Source organism: Papio anubis, chromosome 7 (assembly GCF_008728515.1).
Source record: "Papio anubis isolate 15944 chromosome 7, Panubis1.0, whole genome shotgun sequence".
Classification (NCBI taxonomy): domain Eukaryota; kingdom Metazoa; phylum Chordata; class Mammalia; order Primates; family Cercopithecidae; genus Papio; species Papio anubis.
The window spans coordinates 20,424,896-20,442,939 of NC_044982.1; positions in this window are offsets into that span (position 1 = coordinate 20,424,896).

An 18,044-nucleotide genomic window follows, 5' to 3' on the forward strand; every position below is an offset into this window, starting at 1 on the left:
TTTCCCTGGTGTTAGAGTTCCCCACCCCTCTGCACCGGCTAGACATGCCCTTCTAGACTGACTTTGTGATACTGGAACTCTGTATTCTTTTCCATCAAATGCCTTCTCAATTTTCCTTATTTTCATAGAAGGTTCAGGTTGTAACTGCTCATGCATTAAACATGGTGACACCCACAAAGACCCACTTTTAGACTACTTCATCTCTTTCCTGACTCTTTAGCAATCACAAATGTATCTGAAACATCAGTCATAACTTCGGGGAAAATGCTTCACAAAATTTGAGGTTCATTAGAAACTCTCTTCAAAGTTGTGAACTCTTTTAGAAAGCCTGCAAGATATTTCCATTTTAATATTTAATAAACTCTCCAAACTGTACATGCTTCCACATATATTTTCCCTCTAATACCACATAAATACTGAATACAAATATGATGATTAATTTTTTTCACCAACTTGACTGAACCACAGAGTGCCCAGATTGATCAAACATTATTTCTGAGTATGTCTGTGAGAATATTTCTCTCCAATATGGATGGGCCTCATCCAGTCCTTTGCAGGCCTGAATAGAAAAGGCTGAGTAAGAAAATATTATTTCTCCTTGCCCGTCTTCAAGTGGGGACATTGTTGTTGTTGCTGTTTTCCCTCTGCCTTCAGACTTGAACTCAGACTGAAACTTACCTGCTTGATCCTCCTGGTTCTCAGGGCTCAAACTTGGGCTCAAACTATATTATTGGCTCTCTTGCATCTCCAGCTTGCTGACTACAGATCTGGGACATCTCGGTCTCCAAAATCATGTGGGCCTGTGCTTTATAGTCAGTCTCTCTCTCTCTACACACATACACACACACACTCTCTCTCACACACACTTGCATATATATAAACTCCTGTTAATTTTTCTTTTTCTGGGAAGCCCAGACTAATACAACAAATATTCAAATTTCCTAAAATATGATTTGGCTGTCACACTCATGGTTTCAATTTTTGAACAGCTTTTCCGATAGTTCTTCGAGTAGCTCCTAAAAACAATAGCAGTGATTAATTCTTTTACTAATACACGATGACCTTAGATGGCTGGGAAGAAATCATCTTATGTTAAGGGCAAGGAGATATCAGGAAAGTTCTTTATCTAACTTTATGCTTTAATGGATTTTAACTCTGAAACACACTTGCCCCAAACTAATATTGAGATACATGCTGCTTTAAGAATAGTTTAATTTTACCAATTGGAATGGAAATGAACTAGCTTTTTAACTTTGCTGTCTCTTTGCAAACATGAACGATTTGCCATGTGCTTTGTGAAAAATAGATTGACTTTTATCCAGTTTCCTAGATAATTGGGTCTCAAATAATTCAGACAAGTTTTTTTTTTTTTTTTACTTTTAAATTAAATCTCATTTGATTTTGCTTGTCCATATTTTTGAAGGGTCATTTATGTTATTACTCAGGCTAATTGATGTTCATGATGTCTATGAGTAAGAGGCAAGCTGCATCTTCCATTATAAATATTCTGATTACCCCAACTTCATATCCTTCATAAAATGTTTAACAGAGATTTAAGCTATCAACTAATGCTTGAAAGAATGATAATTTTAAAAAGTAAAGAAAAAAAAGTAAATCAAATCTCATCTTTGCCATCAGTCTGTAAACCAAGCCTTAGATTGTTTTGCTTTTGTTTTTTGGTAAATCAAAAGTAATGTATAGATTTGCATCTTCATATATCAGCATTTGCATCACCAACACTGACAAAAATGTAATGCAATACTCTATATATATCTTCATACTCCAAAAATATAGCTTATTTTTAAAATAAAAATGTATCTACATAGAACTGTTTATCATATTCTGTATAATTACAAGCCAAAAGACCAGTCAACAACAAAACAAAGCAAAAAAACATGCTCCACGTGTGTGATACATTTTGAAATACTTTTGAAACATGACGCGCCAAAAATGTGCTAAATAGCTAAGATTCCTAAGAGCGTATCTGTTATATCTTAAAATATTCATCAGCCTGTGTAGTAGTAACCCTACTGAATTACTCAGGAGGCTCTTGACCTTCTGAAGCTATGGAAGGTGACAATTAATACTATCTCAGTTTCTTGATTGGATAGGCTTATTCATGATTAGAAGATCTAGATAAAGCTGGTATGTAACTGTACTTTATGTGATCTGAGTAATATATAAAATTTGACATCAAGCTTCTCTCATGGTAAGACTAGTGAGCAAAATTATGATGAGAAATAAGATACATAATCTCAAAATATCTTCTCACAAAACACTTATTATTAATAGTTGCATAGCAAAAAAGGGAAACAATTTAGCACAGAAAGACAATGCCTTACTCAAGTGATCAAAATTAATTAAATGTGTAATAAGATCATGTGCCTCCTGACAGGATGCACGAAAAAGACCAAAACATCACCACTCTGGTATTTCTGCCCAAATGTGCACAACCTGAATATAATCCTAAGCAAACATCATGCTAACTGAGGGACATTGTACAAAACTCCCCAGTACTTTTCAAAATTATCACGACCTTGAAAAACAAAGAGAAACCGAAAAACACTTCCAAAGTAAAGGAGATGAAGGAGATATGGTAACTAAATGCAACATATGATCCTTAATTGGTTCTGGAACTAGAATATTTTTCTGTTACTATAAAGTACATTTCATAAAAAAAGAGAGAAAGATAAAGATAGAAGGAGTAAAATTGCAAAAAAAAAAATAATGAAAGAGTGCAAATGTAATAACATTGTAACATTTGGAGAATCTAAGTGAAGATATATGGGAAACCCTTGCATTATTTTGAGACCTTGCAAGTTCAAATTTATTTCAAAGTAAAAAGTGAAAAAAAGTATATAAAATATTTACATTGGAGTCCATTACACTTCTGCTGTGCACAAATTGTTTTTCCTTCTGTGTTATCACAAAAACATATTGCTAGTGATTCTCATTGGACTTCCAGGCCGGAAAGGATTTTTGACTTTATTTAGCCCATCCCTCCTCCACCTCATCATATTTTTATTCTTACAGAATAAAGATACCTAGACCTACACGGATAAAACTACTAGCTCATGTTCATTCAAATATTAAATGAAGGAGTCATAACAATATATATTATTCATTTTTCATGTTTTCTTTAAGAGTTTGATCTTTATAAAGGTAATGTTAGAACTAGTTATCTCTGTATTTACATTTCCCTAACATCTAACCTAAGATTTTACATAAAGCACACAAAATGATACCTCTGACCATTGTAATTTATGATAGTCCTTTTACTAGAATTCCATTTCTTCATTATTTCAGAAAATCAGTGGAGTATTTTCTCTATAGCAAACTCCATGCCAGGAATATTATTACTATGTCACATTCCTCTCCCTCGCCTTCTTAAGAAACTCGCCCTCAACTTGGAGAAGATAGTTCTGTGAACCAAGAGTTAAAATATGAGACAAGTAACATGGTAGGACCAAAAGATAAAAGAAATAGCTGAGACAATAATGAATACTCTGCTAATTTAGAGAATTAACACATTGGTTAGTATACTGACATATGACTACATTGAAAACAAAGTTATGGTGGGACGCAGTGACTCATGCCTATAATCCCAACATGTTGGGAGGCTGAGGCTGGTGAATTGCCTGAGCTCAGGAGTTCGAGACCAGCCTGGGCAACATGGCCAAACCATGTCTCTACTAAAAAGTATATATATCTCTCTCTATCTATCTATCTATCTATCTATCTATCTATCTATCTATGCCAGCTGTGGTGGCACATGTCTGTGGTCCCAGCTACTCAGGAGGCTGAGGCAGGAGACTCGCTTGAGCCCGTGAGGTAGAGGTTGCTGTGAGCCAAGATTGCTCAACTGTCCTCCAACCTGAGTGACAGTGACAGAGTGAAATCCCATCTCAAAATAAAATGAAATAAAATTACATGAAGTCAACCTAAATGCCCATCAGTGATAGATTTGACAAAGGAAATGTAGTACATATGCACCATGGAATGCCATGCAGCCATGAAAAAGAACAAGATCATGTCCTTTGCAGGGACATGGATGAAGCTGGAGGCCATTATCCCCAGCAAATTAATGAAGAAACAGAAAACCAAATACCACATGTTTTCACTTTATAAGTGGGAGCTGACTGATGAGAACACATGGACATAGAGAGGGGAAACATGCACACTGGGGCCTACTCGAGGGCAGAGGATGGGAGGAGGGAGAGGATCAGGAAAAATAACTAATGGATACTAGGCATAGTACCTGGGTGATTAAATACGTGCAACAAACTCCCATGACACATGATGTAATCTTTACCTGTATAACACGCATTCTGTACATGTATCCCTGAACTTAAAATAAAAGTTAAATAAAATAAAATAAAGTTGAGCAATACATGTACTATTATGCTAGAGGATAGTTTCAGTAATCTCTAATGCCGGCTTGCAGACTGAGACTGGGAATTGGCATAGTTTTGTTGGTCTAGGACAGCATTTTAACACAACTTGATTTAGACTGAACCTCCTCTTTTCAGTCACAGTCCTCACCACTCCCTATTGCCTGTACTGGATGCTTCATTCATTTATAGGCTGGCACCTGAGGACAGTTGAATCTGTGAAGCCTAATGTAGTACGATAAGAAAGACAAACACATACATAACAATGAAAACCAATTTTAAAAGGATCAGAAGTAAATATTCTATACTTATTTATAAAGTATCTTTGAAATAAAAAGAAAGAGATTACTTTTATCTTGAGAGAAGTGAACACAGTATTTCCTCAAAGAGGTAGAATTATTTTCCCAGAACTTGAAAGACATTGATAAAGGTGGGTGTAGGTGTTGCTGAAAATAATGATAAAAGAAACCAGGAATAAACCTTAAAGATCTGTAATTTCCTCATTCTGGAATTTGTATGAGGCCATTAGATTTTCTGTAAGATTTCTATGGAAAGGTTTCAGACTTTAAAATAAAATTCCTTGTATTATTCTAAATTTGATATTAAAATACAGCCATAGAATTTTATGACCTTAGTAAATTGCAGGTGAGTGAAAGAAAAGAAGAAAGAAAAAGAAAAAGAGAGAGAGAGAGAGAGGGGAGAGGAGGGAGGGAGGGAGAGAGGGAGGGAAGGAAGAAAAGAAGTAAGGAAGGAAAGAAGGAAGGAAGAAAAGAAGGAAGGGAGGAAAGAAGGAAGGAAGGGAGGGAGGAAGGAAGGAAGGGAGGGAGGAAGGAAGGAAGGAAGGAAGGAAGGAACGAACGAACGAAGGAACTAAGGAAGGAAGGAAGGAAGGAAGGAAAAACGGAAGGAAGGAAGGTATTAAGATGCAGTCAATTAGGGAAGGAAGGAAGGAGAGAGAAAGGGACACATGGCATCACCACTGCCTGCAGATGCAATTACATTTAAATATCTTGGAAAAGCAGGAGCTCTAGATTCTTCTTGGAAGATCTCCATAGATAGGAATTCCATGCTCTTCTCTGCACTCACATTCCAGAGTTTAACAGGTCACTACCCACCTACTTACTCCCACTCATACAAATGTAGATATGGTTAACACACACTCACACATACACAACCAAACATACACCTCACAAATATTAACATATATGTCATTTTAGGCTCATTCGTATAAATATAACATTCATATAAATATAAAATGCCAATAAATTTACAGTTAAGTATACTAGAATCAGGGTTCTCAGGATTTCTCAGCTAGTTTTAGAAACCAAAGAGGCTACAATATAAAAATCACCTTAATATATCAGAAATAACTAGTGTTTAAAATTTTAGTAAAAATGACTATGGAACAATGAAACAATGCCAAGGAGAAAAAAATTGTTTCTGAAATGTTATCTCTGGCCAAATATGTGTCACTGGGGATAACAAAAATAAGATAATGTTTTACATTCTCATTGTTCTTTCATCTTTATTCTGAGAGAGAAGACAAAATATTATGAAGACAGCAGAGGAAGGCATAATTGCTGTCATATTTTCTTTCTTACAACCATGGAAAAATAAACATTTCATAGCATTCCTTTATTGGCATGATATTCTTTGCTGGTATCTTGGATCAGATCTATCATGGACAGGAATACCGGCTTTTAAAATCTATTTAAGACCAAAACTCAAAATTTTGTGAATACAATCCATTCATGTTTAGAAGAAATAGACAAATATTCAGAGTCAACAGAGGAAAAGAAAAAAACATTCACTCATCGCTACTACTCTAATGTAAATGGAAACACACTTGTCTTATCCAAGGTTTCTAAGTCAGAGGCCTCCATGCTCTGATACATTGATTAAATGAAAGACTTCACCTCTTTCTATTCAAAGCCTTACTTTCTTTACCATCAGCAAAATGCAAAAATTATAACTCAAACTACAAGTAATCATTAAGTATCCCAATATCCTGCTCAAATTCTCCATTTTGGATTTGTTTTCAATACAGGCTTTGTCTGTTCAAACCCGTGGCATGTAACTAGGACATGTAATTGTTAAACTGGTCTCCATCATTTGCACCATCTGCACCTCCTGAATAATAAAACTATTACACAATTAAGAGGCAGTCAATTAGGGATGATTACTAATTACTCTAGACACCTATTAAAGTTGCTTCAGGGAGACCATTGACTCATTTTATGGATGCATTATGAATGCTTTTTTGTATCTCTCCATGAGTACAAGTGAAATTGTGATTTTTAACAACTGCACAAATAATTCAAATTATAATATAAGATATCTTCTTTCAATATGTTCATTTACCTGGGTCCCACAAATATTATGAAACTGAATTTCCAGTTTATGATTATATGATAAACCAAATCAGAATCGGTGAATTTATTCTGAGTCATCTTCCTTTTGTCTTCTACCTTACCTACCTCCCTTTTTCTCTACCTCTTTCTCTTCCTTTCTTCCTTCCTTTCCTTTCTACACATTTCCAGTATAACTCAAAGTTTAGAAAGTTAGCTATATAAGAATTCAGTTAATTGAAATCAAAAGATCTAATCCTAACCTTTTCTCATTTTATTTTTCACTTTTTATGTTAAAATAAGTAAAACATGTACGTTGTAAAGTGTTCAAATAATACAGAAGTAACACTCTCTGATTAAAGTGCTGTTAAGTTTTGGATGTATGCCTTTTCTAACCTTTTTTAAAGTTTTTTTACTTGATCAAATTAAATAACATTTATTAAAAACCTAAATTTCACTGGACTCCGATAAATACCAAAGGTAGATGGGATTATCCTTGACCTCAGATGCCAATTACATAGTACAAGGAAATAGATTTATTTACACTATAATAAGTGTGTTTGCTAAAAAGTATACTGAAGAGTGGTGAATTAAATGGGTTTAAGTTTCAAAAATGATACTTTCATGACACTTTCGTACAGAAAGTAAACATTGATTCTGTAAATATAAGAACATGACTTCTTCCCTGCAACCCCTCTTCTGTTAGACTGTATTAAAAATATATATAGTTTAGTGTTATTTGAGAAATACAATAAAAAGTGTGCAAAATTAAAACGCTGGACAACTGCTTTTTAGTATTTCATTTCTGATCTTCATTCTTGCCTAATTGTGTCCAGGACTGACAATTCATCAAAGGCATCATCCATCACCAACTCCTGATTCTAATCCCATGTTGCCACCTAGTTAAGGATCACCAAAGGATTGGCATAAATCAGGGATGAGAAAAGACTCAGGGTAGGGATAAGTTTTTGACTTGTACCAACTAAAAGATTTTAAAGGACTCCCTACTCAATAAATGATGCTAGGATAACTGGCTAGCCATATGCAGAAGATTGAAGCCATACCTCTCCCTTTCACCATTTACAAAAATTAACTCAAGATGAACGAAATATTTAAATGCAAGACTTCAAACTATAAAAATCTGGAAGACAACCTAAGAAATACTCTTCTTGATACTGGCTTTGTCAAAGAAATTTTGGCTAAGTCCACAAAAGTAGTTGCAACAGAAACAAAAATAGACAAATGGGATCTAATTAAACTGAAAAGTTATTTCATAGCAAAAGAAACTATCAACAGAGCAAACAGACAACCTACGGAATAGAAGAAGATAACTGCAAACTAAGCATTCAACAAAGACCTACTATCCAAAATATATAGTGGCCTTATACAAATCCACAGTCAAAAAACAGATAACCCCATTCAAAAATGGTCAAAGGACATGAATGGACACTTCTCAAAAGAAGATATCTAAGTGGCCAACAAACATATGAAAAAATGATGAACATCACTAATCATCAGAGAAATGCAAATCAAAACCACAGTGAGATGCTGTCTCACCCCAGTGAGAATGGCTATTATTAAAAAGTCAAAAAATAGCAGATGCAGGCAAGGCTGCAGAGAAAAGGGAACACATACTCTGTTAGAGAGAATGTAAATTAGTTCACCCACTGTGGAAAGCAGTTTGGAGATTTCTCAAATAACTTAAAACAGAGGTACCATTCAGTCTATCAATCCCATTACTCAGTATATACTCAAAAGAAAAGAAATAATTCTATCAAAAAGACACAAGCACTTTAATATTTGTCATTGTGCTATTCACAATAGCAAAGAAATAGAATCAATTGACGTGCCCATCAATAGTAGATTGGATAAAGAAAATGTAGTACAATGCAACATGGAATACTACACAGCCATAAAAAATAATGAAATCATGTCCTTTGCAGCAACATGGACGGAGCTGGAGCCATAATCCTAAGCAAATGAGTACAGGAATAGAAAACCAAATATCACATGTTCTCACTTATAAGTGAGAACTAAGCATTGGGCACACATAGTCATAAATATGAGAACAATAAAATTGTTGACCACTAAAGGGTTGTGGGAGTGGGGATGGCATAAAGACTACCTATTAGGTACTACGCTTACTTTCAGAGTGACAGGATCTGTACTGTAAACTTCACCATCACTCAATATTCCCATGTAACAAATCTCCATATCTGTCTGTATCTAAAATAAATTTGAAATAAGAATAATAAAGGCTTTTTTTAGTCTATATCAAAATACCTTAGATGAAACTGTCTACATCCAAATGGCCTCTAAAAATGATTGCTTTGAAATGTCATGTACACAGTAACTTTGTTTATACAGTATCAGTCAATGAATAAACAAAGATCGCTCTTGTATCAAATGTTTTACTAATCATTGCAACTACAGAGACATTTATATTGGATAGCTCAAAAAATTACAGAGATGGAAGTACCATAATTCTTAAATCACGGCACAGAGTGACCTTAACAAAACATGGCTGAAGTCTATGACGTTTACATGAGAATGAAGAAGAAATAGATGATAAAAATGAAGGGGAGAGAAAGGCAGAGATCTCATTCTTAAAATTTGCATTTAAAATCTCCCCAAGTCTAAAAGGTTTTGGTAGGTTACTAAGTATGGGATAAAGGGCTATTCTTCACCTTACCCATCCCTTTCTCTCTCCTTTACCCTGGGGCTCAGAGCCCTTATGCTATCAAGATTTGCATATACAATTGAACTAATAAGTTTCCTAGGGCTGCCTTAATAAATTTCTGCAAAACGGGTAGCTAAAATAACAGGAATTTTTGGTCTCATGGTTGTGGAAGCTAGAAGTCCTAACTCAAGTTGTTGGCAGGACTCTGCTCTGGCTGATCGCTTGAGGGGAGAATCTGTTCAATTCCTTTCTCTTAGCCTCTGGTATGGGCAGTGGTAATTTTTCATTCCTTGCTTTGTGGGTACATCACTCCAATCTCTTCTATTGTCACCTGCCTTCACCTGTATGTCTCTTCTCTTCTTCTTCTTCTTCCTCTTCCTCTTCTTCCTTTTATTATTCTTCTTTGTTGTTTTTTTGTTTTTGTTTTTGTTTTTGTTTTGTTTTGTTTTGTTTTGGAGACCGAATCTCACTCTGTCGCCAAGGCTGGAGAGCAATGGTGCTATCTCTGCTCACTGCAACCTCTACCTCCCGGGTTCAAGCAATTCTCCCGCCTCAGCCTCTCCAGTAGCTGGGATCACAGGCGCACACCACCATGCCCAGCGAATTTTTGTATTTTTAGTAGACACGGGGTTTCTCCATGTTGGCCAGGATGGTCTCAATCTCCTGACCTTATGATCCCCCTGCCTCGGACTCCGGAAGTGCTGGATTACAAGTGTGAGCCACCACGCCTGGCCTCTTCTCATCTTCTTAAGAGGGCATCCATCAGTCAGATTAGATTAAGGGCCAGTCTCTCACAGTTAGACCTCATCTTAATTAATTACATCAGTAATTAACCTACTTTCAAATACATCCCATTTTGAGGTTCCAGGAAGACATGAATTTGTGGGTGGCAAGGGGGAACATTATGACGCCCATACACGGACTCACTTTGCTCAACACGAACTAATATAGCTCCGAAAATCTTTGTTAACTCACGGGCATTTGCTTTTCAATACTAATCTCTCACAGCAGAATAAACACGAGTAGTAGAATAAAATACTTTTTTCTACCTGTTAAAATGCTTTGAAGTATCAATAGTTAGGGAATTATCTTAAGGTAGAAAGGAAAGGACAGAAGGGCTGTCTTAGGTCCTTGAAATCATACCATTTATGCTCAAATCCTCTCTACCTAATTGTTCATTGTTAAGAAGAGTGTGTATATGTCCCCAGGCCACACTCTTAATCAAATAACATAGAGAACAGCCACATCAGAGAATTCACAATGGCCTGCGGAATAATTGCTTGACCCCATGGCTAGATGGTCTGTAAGCAGACTTGCAAATTGGCAAGCAGAGCTTAAGTGTCAAAAATGGATAGTGGTTTCACAGTAAATTATATCGGATCACAGAGGGTAGTGCCATCATCGATTGTGACTTACACTGCTTCTCTGGCAGCAAGAAGAGAATATAAGCATGACCCTTATGTCTTGCACAAAAGTGTCAGTCGGGAAACAAAGCCTCCATTTTCAGGGCATGACCACATGGGGTTGCATTTCAAAGACAAGCATAGGGATCGTTAAGCCCATGGAGGATGAGTGATGGACTAAGATCTACCTACCTCTGGGGACCCAGAATCCAAAAAAAAATAATAATAATAATCTTGGCTTCTAGTACCTAGTTGTCAGTTTCTAGTCAGCACTCTTGCAACACTAGGAAAGAAAGAAAAAAGCTACATAAAGCTCACCATTTATAAAATGGTCCTTGCAGTTTAAAACTAAATGAAGAAAAATGTAAAATTGAAAGAAGAAAACATAGTAGGATTGGTGCAGGGGTTTGGGACACAGTGAGTTAGTTTTGGCAGAAAGATTGCTTCAGAACTCAGGTGACAGTGACTGCTAACAAATGCTTTGAGATTCTTGTTAAATAAATGCTTGTTTGGTGGGTATGTTTGAAGTTGGAACTGAAAAGTGCTGCAGTTGGCTGGATGTTTAACAAGCCTCTCTTTGGGAGTTCAGCATCTGTCAGGTGAATCAGAACAAGGGTTCTACTTAGATGAAGCAGGAGAAAAATTATATCTAATGAGCTGCTAACAACAAGTGTTTATTGAGTTCTCCGAGGCATGTTCAAATCAGGCACAAGTTAAAAGGCTAATGTGAGCTTTTGATGATCTGAGAAAACCTCACAGAAAAAAAAACTAGATGGAAATTTTTATTAACAAAAATATTTCTTGAAAGTATATTACAAGATTGGTAGTCTACCAAGTGCTTTGCTGACACTATTTAATCTTCACAACTATGTTAGACTGAACATTTTTTGTTCCATTTTACAGATAAAGATACAGGTTGTGTGTAATACAGTAATTTGCCCGTAGGTATATCACAAGTATATTGCAGAGTTGGAATTAGTAAAGGATCAAGTTCAGTATTTTTTTTGTGTGTGTATGCTTAATGTATACTAATGTCCTCCCACTCGCCCCAGAAAATGATGCAGCTAACAAAAAGAGTTAAGAAAGTATTCAATCCTGCCTCTCCCATTCTACAAATAAGAACATTTAAAACCTAGGAGTTAAGTGATGGTACAAAAGTCACATGGCACAGAGGACTGAAAATATATTTGTGTGTGTGTGTGTGTGTGTGTATATTTATGTATTGTGACTCCATCAGAGGAACCATATTTCTTTTGTTTTTGTAACACTACTTAATATGGGACCTACGTAGAGATTTAAATGTTTTCATTAGAACCAGATTGAACCATTATGGATATAGCCAGTTCATAAATTTAGAACTAGTAACAAAAATACACTCAGTCATTTTAAGCCATGCTAATATAGACCAACAATCCTTTCTCATCTCATACTTGGCTACATGATATATGATGGTTCTCATACATGATATATGATGGTTGCCTTATTGAACATTATCCCTCAATGGCTTTCAGAACATTACCACTATTTTGGATCTCAGATGCAAAGAGTTGATCTAATCTCACTCCTCTGTTCGTTGCCATTGGTCATCTCTAACTATATAAAGACAATTTTCCCCTTATCATCTCAACTTTTCTCTTTCTCTCCTCTGTAATAAGTACACACTAACTTGTTTTAAATGGGTTATTTAATATTGCTGCATAATGTGAAATGCTTTATGTTTTTAATGTATACAAATAATGCTGTAATACAAAATTTCTAATTTTATCACTCAACATTTAATTACAAGAAATGTCAAATGTATATCAAAGTTGTACAAAGTGTACTGTGAGTATCCATATACCCATTACCCAGATTCAACCATTAATGTTTATTATCCATCAATTCTTCTCTCCATCCATTAATTTATCATATTGGGGTCATTTCAAAGCACATTGCAGATATCATATGCTTATCATTACCTAGAGTCTAGTATTTGTTTGCAGTATTTAACATAAAACTTTAAAAATAATGGGCAAAATTTTTAATTGTACATTTGCTGAGTTTTGGCAAGTGTATATACCTGTTTAACTGAAAAACCGTATCAAGATGTAGAACATTAGTTTACCTTAAAAAGCTCTCCCATCTTTCTTCCCAAATATTGCCATCCCGTTTCTGCTAAAGACAGTATTTGTTTCTGATTTGTTATACTTTAGATGAGCTTTCCTATTCTAGAATTCTAAATAACAGATTCTTACAATATGTGCTCTTTCAGGTGAGATATCTTTCTCATAGCATCTTGTAGCATAGTTGGAATTTTTGTGACTGCTCCAAGGTTCCTTGAGGTTTTGACCATTGTTTTTGATCTGGTGTCATATTGGATAAGTTCTACAAATCTATCTTCACATTCACAAATTCTCCATTCTATTATACTACTATCCAGTGAACTTTTAAATTTCTGATACTGTTTTCAGTTCCAGAAATTTTCTTTTCTTGTTTTTAATAGTTTGTATTTATCTGCTACATTTTTTCTTTTTAATAAATTTAAGTATGTTGTACATTGTAGCTTAATTAATTGAGTATAGTAATTATATGTGCTTTAAAACTCTAATTCAAAATCTGGAGGCACTGAAATATTTATTTTGGTTGATTGTTTTATCTCTTGAGAATAAGCCACATTTTCCTAATTACTAATTTGAGTAATTTGGATTGTGTCCTGGACATTAGGAATGTTTTTTCGTCGAATCTCCAACATCTAACCTAGTTCTCTGAATAAATTTTTGATACACTATGTTTGTACATAATTATGGGGTAGATAGGAAACTTGTTACAGGAATAGAATGTGTCCTCATCAAGTCAGGGTATTTAGGGTACCCACCGCCAGAGTATTTACCATTTCTATGTTTTGGGAAAATTTCAAGTACTCACTTCTCTAAATATTTTGAAAAATGAAATACATTGTTTTTAACTATAAATCCCCCTTATTCTGTAATATGGTTTGGCTGTGTCCCCACCCAAATCTTATCTTGAATTGTAGCTCCCATAATTCCAACATGTTGTGGGAGGGACTTGGTGAGAGAGAGTTGAATCATGAGGGTAGTTTCCCCACACTGTTCTCGTAGTTGTGAATAAGTCTCATGAGATCTGATGATTTATAAGGGTTTTTTCTCCTTTCACGTGACTCTCATTCTCTCTCATCTGCCCCCATGTAAGACGTGACTTTCACGTTCCACCATGATTGTGAGACCTCCCCAGCCACGTGGAACTCTGAGTCCATTAAATCTATTTTTCTTTATAAATTACCTAATCTCTGTCTTTATCAGCAGCGTGAAAACAGACTAATACACTCTGCTATCAAACATTATAACTCATTCCTTCTACCTAACTGTAGGTTTTTGTTTCCATTAACCAATCTCTATTCACCCATCTTCCCCGCTTCACCCACCCCCACCCACATATCCCTCTCCAGTCTCTGGTATCTGTTATACTACTGTCTACCCCCATGTCATCAACTTTTTTAGCTCCCATATATGAATTACATGTTCTCTGAAGACTTTTGATGTTTTTATTTTAGAAGGAAAATAACCTGGTTGGACTCAGACTGAAAGTCTGTGTCTTGAGCAGCAGGACAAACAGAGTTCAGCTCTTTTTATCTCCAACTGCGCTGTTGACAGTAAGCTGTACCCCAGGCATGTGTCAGGGGTCAGTCAGAGAGGTGGTCACAGTTTATACACAGATTATCCACTTCTCTGGCTCTCTATTTTCCTAGGTTCTCTCCTCATTTTCTAGCACCTGTGGGCTACCCCACATTCTATCCTCTGGTTCTTCAGGTCAGAAAGACTACAAGTTTTCTATCATAGTTTCAATCACCCTCTGACTAAATTTTGGCCTGCCTTCATGTTAAAAATCACAGAACAGAAAACTCATTCTGCACTAGTTCTTTCTTCCAAATTTGAACTCTCCTTCCCACTCTCCATGCTTTTGTTTACTCTCAAAGAGCTTTTCCTCTTTGCTTATTGTTCATGGTTTATAGTTGTTATCTTTGTGAGGGTCAGCCATACCAGAAATGGCAAAAGTTTACTTTGTATATTCACTTTAATGTATGTGCAAATAGTTTGTTGCTTCAGACTGTTGTTTAGCACTGCATATGGATTTATATTTTACTAATTTTTCCCATAGCAAATCTTTAATACCCATAATTATGTTCATTTTCTGCTATAATTTACTGACTTTGTGAATATTTTAAACTTTTCTATAAACCAAAAACAAAACAAAGAATCCTATAAATTTTATCTGCTATACCCTATAAACCAAACTGGCCACAATACCCTAATATTGTGTAAAGTTTCATTTCTTATTATGGATTTTCTTTTCTTCTCTCTCCCTCCTTTCTCTCTCTGCCTCCCTCCCTCCCCCACTCCCTCCCTCCCTCCCTTCCTTCCTTCCTTCCTTCCTTCCTTCCTCCCTCCCTCCCTCTTTCTCTCCCTCCCTCCCTTCTTTCCTCCCTGTATTAGTCCATTTTCACACTGCTGATAAAGACATACCGGAGACTGGGAAATTTACAACAGAAAGAGGTTTAACTGGACTCACAGTTCCATGTGGCTAGGGGAGGCCTCACAATCATGGTCAAAGGCTAGGAGAAGCAAGTTACATCTTACGTGGATGATGATAGGCAAAGAGAGCTTGTGCAGGGCAACTCCCTCTTATTATACCATCAGAGCTCATGAGACTTACTCACTATCATGAGAACAGCTTGGGAAAGACCCGCTCCCATAATATAGTCATCTCCCATTGGGTCCCTTCCACAACACATGGGATTTATGGGAACTACAAAATGAGATTTGGCTGAGGACACAGAACCAAACTATATCATCCTGCCCCTGGACCCTCCCCAATCTCATATTGTCACATTTCAAAACCAATCATCCCTTCCTAATCGTCCCCCAAAGTCTCAACTGATTTCAGCATTAACCCAAAAGTCCAAGTTCAAAGTGTCATTTGAGATAAAGCAAGTCCCTTCTGCCTATGAGCCTGTAAAATCAAAAGCAAGTTAGTTACTTCCCAGATACACCGGGAGTATAGGCATTGGGTAAATACAACCATTCCAAATGGGAGAAATTGACCAAAACAAAGGGGCTAAGGCCCCATGCAAGTCCAAATTCCTGCAGGGTAGTATCTTAAAGTTCCAGAAAGATCTCCTTTAACTCCATGTCTTGTGTCTGGATCACACTGATGAAAGAGGTAAGTTCCCATGTTCTTGGGCAGTTCTGGTCCTGTGGCTTTGCAGTTTACAGCCTCCCTCCCAGCTGCTTTCATGGGCTGACCTTGAGTGTCTGCAGCTTTTCCTGGTGCACGGTGCAAGCTGTCAGTGGATCTACCATTCTGGAGTCTGGAGGATGGTGGCCCTCTTCTCACAGCTTCACTAGGCAGTGCCTCAGTAGGGACCCTGTTTGGGGACTCCAACCCAACATTTCCTTTCCACACTGCCCTAGCAGAAGTTCTCCATGAGGGCCCCACCCCTGCAGCAAACTTTTACCTTGGCCTCTAGGCATTTCTCTAAATCTTCTAAAATCCAGGCAGAGGTTCCCAAACCTCAGTTGAGTTCTGTGTACCGCAGGCTCAACACCATGTGGAAACTGCCAAGGCTCGAGGCTTGCACCCTCTGAAGCCACAACCTGAGCTGTACCTTGGACCCTTTTAGTCACAGCTGGAGCAACTGGGACACAGGGCACCAAGTCCCTAGGCTGCACACAGCGCAGAGACCTAGGCCTGGTTCATGAAACCAATTTTTCCTCCTAGGCCTCTGGGCCTGTGATGGGAGGGGCTGCCAATGAAGACCTCTGATGTGCCCAGGAGACGTTTTCTCCATTGTCTTTGGGATTAATATTCGGCTCCTCATTACTTACACAAATTTCTGCAGCCAGTTTTAATTTCTCCTCAGAAAATGGAATTTTCTTTTCTATGGCATTGTCAAGCTGCAAATTTTCCAAACTTTTATGATCTGTTTCCCTTTTGAAACTGAGTGCCTTTAACAGCTCCCAAGTCACCTCTTGTATGCTTTACTGATTAGAAATTTCTTCCACCAGATACCCTAAATCATCTCTCTCAAGTTCATAGTTCCACAAATCTCTAGGGCAGGGGCCAAATGATGCCAGTCTCTTTGCTAAAACATTACAAGAGTCACTTTTACTCCAGTTCCTACCAAGTTTCTCATCTCCACCTGAGACCACCTCAGCCTGAACCTTATTGTTCATACCACTGTCAGCATTTTTGTCAAAGCCATTCAACAAGTCTCTAGGAAGTTCTAAACTTTCCCACATTTTTTTTCTTCTTATGAGTCCTCCAAACTGTTCCAACTTCTGCCTGTTACCCAGTTCCAAAGTCACTTCCACATTTTCAGGTATGTTTTCAGCAGTGCCCCACTCTGCTGGTACCAATCCACTGTATTAGTCCATTTTCATGCTGCTGATAAAGACATACCTGAGACTAGACAAGTCACAAAAGGAAGAGGCTTAACTGGACTCACAATTCCACATGGCTGGGGAGGTCTCACAATCATGGCAGATGGCAAGGATGAGCAAGTCACATCTTATGTGGATGGCAGCAGGCAAAGTGAGCTTGTGCAGGGAAACTCCCCCTTATAATAATGTCAGATCTCTTGAAACTTATTTGCTGCCACAGGAACGATGCAGGAAAGACCCACTCCCATAATTTGAGCTCCTTGTAGATTATGGATTTTAGTCCTTTGTCAGATACATATTTTGTGAAGATTTTCTCCCACTCTGTGGGTTGTCTGTTTACTCTGTTTACAGTTTAATTCAGTTTTAGTTTAATTAAGTTCCATCTATTCATCTTCATTTTTGTTGTATTTGCTTTTAGGTTCTTGGTCATAAAGCTTTGGCCTAAGCCAATGTCTAAAAACATTTTTCTGATGTTATCTTCTAGAATTTTTATGGTTTCAGGTCTTAGATTTATGTCTTTGGTCCACCTTGAGTTGATTTTTTATAAGGTGAGAGGTGAGAATCCAGTTTAATTCTTTTGCATGTGGCCTGCCAATTATCCCAGAACCATTGGTGAATAGGGTGTCCTTTCCCCACTTTATGTTTTTGTTTGCTTTGTCAAAGATCAGTTGGCTGTAAGTATTTGCCTTTATATCTGGGTTCTCTATTCTGTTCCACTGGTCTATGTGCCTATTTTTATACCAGTGCCACACTGCTTTGGTGACTATGGCCTTATAGTATAGTTT